A 4,100-nucleotide genomic window follows, 5' to 3' on the forward strand; every position below is an offset into this window, starting at 1 on the left:
AGGAGTAACCCCTGCGCATTGCCAGTTCACTTGATCACTTGACTTCCCATTAATCGTTGATTTGCTCGAGCGGGCGCCAGTAACGTCTCCATTTGTCCCTGTCGCGTGCTAGTGTAGCCCAATGGCATCTGTTCACTCTAGGAACACAAAGAGCCTCTAACCTATCGTTCATGATCTTGATGAATAAGTCTGACCATCTGGTAGGTGGGCGGCCATGCAGTCTTTTGACATCACGTGGAATCCAGTCGGTAACAGCTCTAGTCCAGCGATCGTCTTTAAATCTCATTACGTGACCAGCCCATCTGATTTTTGACACCTTGGCAAATGAGACAGCGTCCCTGATTCTTGATCGTCAATGGAGGTCGGAACTCCAGATTCTTTCTCTCATTTGAGTGAATCATGATATTCCAAGGATAGCTCTTTCCATTCCTCTTTGGGAGACCCGAATAGTGTTCTCATCCTGTTTGCGTAGGGCCCAGGTCTCTGAGGCATATGTTAATGCAGGAAGAACAGTGGAATCAAAGAGATGTGCCCGGAGCTGGAGGTTCTTCATCCTCTTAGCTATTTTTTCGACACTCTTGAAGGTGTTCGAAGCCACTCTTCCTCCTGCGCAGCTCGGGTGCCAGGTCATTTGTCATGTTGACTACTCGACCTAGGTACACATAGCTGTTGCATTCAGAGATGGTCATTCCGTTGAGAGCGAATGGGGCGTCAGGAACGAGGCTGTTTCTCATAAACATTGTCTTCGTAAGACTCAGCTGTAGTAACTACAATGGGTCTCATTCCCCTGATCCTGAAGGCATTGCCAGTTGTGACCCAAAAAGCAAAAAATAAAATAAAATAAAATAAATAAAAACATTCAAAATCTCAGACCCTTGGAATTCCCAATAAACATATCCAGGAAGATTTCATGAAGTGAGATTATGGGATGGGGGAGGGGGAGAGAGAGGAGGAGGATGGGGTTTGAAATAAAAATAATTACAAGATTTGTAGGAGCAAATGGGGAGGATGTTAAGTTTTCAGCTCACTCCCTCTGGTAACAGGCAGCCCATAAAGAAGAGGCGGCTGCCGTATAAAACTCATGGCTGCAATAATGACAATTTGCTCATGGACAGGTATAGGTAATATATTTCTGATCCTGAATCTTTAACCTGTCCTCATCTATCACACTGCAAATGCTTTCTGATCATAAAACCAAAATTGTCAGATGTATACAAAAGCAGGGAGAATAATAAGTGTTCGTGGAGCAACCTCAACCGTTCCTAACTCCTGGCGAGTCTCCATGCATGCATGAACCCATCTTGTCCCCTCACAGAGACGCACCAGCAGCCCTTGAAGAGGATCCAAGGTCTCAACCCAATTCATCTGAAATGACTTTGGTGTGGAATGTGTATGCATGAGTCATTTTATATTTCATCACCATCCCACTATTTTCTTTTTTTTAGATAATTATGGTTTTATTTTTTGAAACACATAGCTGCACAATTTCCAGGTGTGTTCTCTGCTCCCTGATTTAAATATGATTCGCAATGTGTACTTTCTCTCTGACTCTCCTTAAATTTCATTATAAAAAATGATTTTGCTTAAAACAAAGCTACACAATTTTAAGAAAGCACATCATATATATGTACATATATATGTATATAGTTGTTGTTGTTGCTTAAATTTAAGGTATTGTGAAAAGTCAACTTGCCAACTTTTAGTAACACAATGAAATTATGCTTTTTTAAAAAATTTTTATTAGTGAAACACCATGAGGTACAGTTGTAGACTTACAAATTTTTGTGCTTGGGTTTCAGTTATACAATAATCACGTACCCATCCCTCCACCAGTGTCCATTTTCCACCACCACGGGTCCCAGTATCCCTCCCACCCCCCATCCCACCATCCCACCCTCTGTGGCAGGGTATTCCCTTTTGTTCTCTCTCTCCTTTTGGGTGTTGTGGTTTGCAAAATAGGCATTGAGTGGCAATCATGTTTGGTCTATAGTCTACTTTCAGCATGCTTCTTCCATCCTGGGAAGATCCTCCCAACACCCTTTATTTGGTGCTCCCTTCTCTATCTGAGCTCCCTTTACCATCCCACTATTATCACTAAAATATTCAGTTGTCTGTGGTTGTCATAAACAATTGTCCCCTCAGTTTGTTTGAGACAGAATCCAAATATGTTTGTCCATCATAGTTCCTCGAGCCATCTCTAAATGTCTCTTAATGTATAGGTTCTTCTTTTTAATGGTTCTTCTTTTTGATGGAGTGTGTGTGTGTGTGTGTGTGTGTGTGTATTGCTGACTTATGATTTTGCTATTTTTGAAGAAATCAGTTTCCCACATTCCAGATCCTGCTGCCTAGATCCTCATGGTCTTAACTTGCTCCTCTAAACCCAGCACTTCAGGGGCTAATAGATTCATCAACCCAACTCAACTCAATTCAGTTCTACTACTTTGGGGGCAGGAATGCTTTATAAGTACATACTGTAAATGAACAGGAAGCAGGTCTATTCTTCCTCATTCCTTCCTTCCCTATCTTCCTTCCTTCCTTCCTTCCTTCCTCCCTCCCTTCCTTCCTTCCTTCCTTCCTTCCTTCCTTCCTTCCTTCCTTCCTTCCTTCCTTCTTCCTTCCCTCCCTCCTTCCGCCTCTTCTTCCTTCCATCCATTTTTCATTCTTCTTTCATTCCTTCTTCCTTCCTCCCTATTTTCCTTCCTTTCTTCCATCCTTCCCTCCCTCTCTCTCTTCTTTCCTTCCTCCCTTCTGTTGCTGGTAGATCTCCCCACTTATGCTAAGTGGGGAGGAGAAAGACAGCAGCCTCAAGAAGGGAATCTGCCTAATCTGCCCTTCTCTCCTGATTCACCTCTGGCACCAGGGACCAGGTGGGGAACTCTAGGACTGTGAACCTTGCTCCTTGCAAGAAAGGAGAGTCAGTCCTAGGTCTTAGGCGTTTTGGATTCTAGTCCTAGGCATTTTGGATTCTCGCCTTTCCCTCACAGAAAAGAATTTTAGGAGGAGACAAGCAGTGAAGTTAAAACAGGCTTTTTTGGGGGAAGTATTGAGGAAGGGGTGAGGGTGAGGGCGGGGAGAGAGAGAGAGAGAAAGAGAGAGAGAGAGAGAGAGAGAAATGTGCTTGAAAGAGAACACAGACTTCTCCAAAGGTGGAGAGAGCCCTGGTACACATCCCAGGATTAAAGTATGAAGGTATGAATCCTTATCTCAAGTGGGGAGATGCAGGCAACACATGTGTTTGGGCACCGTGTGTACTTAGCCATGACACATGGGCACCAGCAGCACATGTGCTCGGCAGCATATGCGGGTGATTCCTTTGTTCAAGTCAGTTTTCCTAGGATTTTTCCAACCTGCCCCACTTGGGGCTTCTACCTAGGGAAGAGTCCATTGCTAGGGTGGTCGCCAAGGGGTAGAGTTGGGAGCAGTGGGTGGTCTTCTTTGACATTCCTTTCCTGGCCTCTGTTCCTGCTGGAGCTTCTCTCCAAGGGGGGTCCAGCCTGGGTCTGTGCTCACAAGGTGGGTTTCTGCAGCCTTGTGGCTATTGGTGTTATTCCTTCCCAGGAATCCATTGCCATGGGGGCCCTTCCCTAGCTACCTACCTGCCTCTCTTTCTTTCTTCCCTTCTTCCCTTCTTTCTTTCTTTCTTTCTTTCTTTCTTTCTTTCTTTCTTTCTTTCTTTCTTTCTTTCCTTCCTTCTTTCTTTCTTTCTTTCTTCCTTCCTTTCCTTCCTCCCTCCCTCTATCCCTCCCTTCCTCCGTCCCTCCCTCCTTCCTTCTCTCCTTCCTTCCTTCCCTCCTTCCTTCCTTCTTTCCTTCCATCCCTCTTTCTTCCTTCCTCCTTCCTCCCTCCATTCCTTCCTTCCTTCCTTCCCTCCCTTCTTTCTTCCCTCCCTCCCTCCCTTTCCTTCCTTCCTTCCTTCCTTCCTTCCTCCCTCAGTCCCTCCCTCCTTCCTTCTTCCCTCCCTCTCTCCCTTCTATCTTCCCTCCTTCTTCCTTTCCTTCCTTCCTTCCTTCCTTCCTTCCTTCCTTCCTTCCTTCCTTCCTTCCTTCCTTCCCTCCCTCTCCTTTCTTTCCTCCCTCCCTTCTTTCTTCCCTCCCTCCCTC

The sequence above is a fragment of the Sorex fumeus genome, unplaced genomic scaffold (genome assembly GCF_029834395.1).
Source record: "Sorex fumeus unplaced genomic scaffold, SorFum_2.1 ptg000008l, whole genome shotgun sequence".
NCBI classification, from domain to species: Eukaryota; Metazoa; Chordata; class Mammalia; order Eulipotyphla; family Soricidae; genus Sorex; species Sorex fumeus.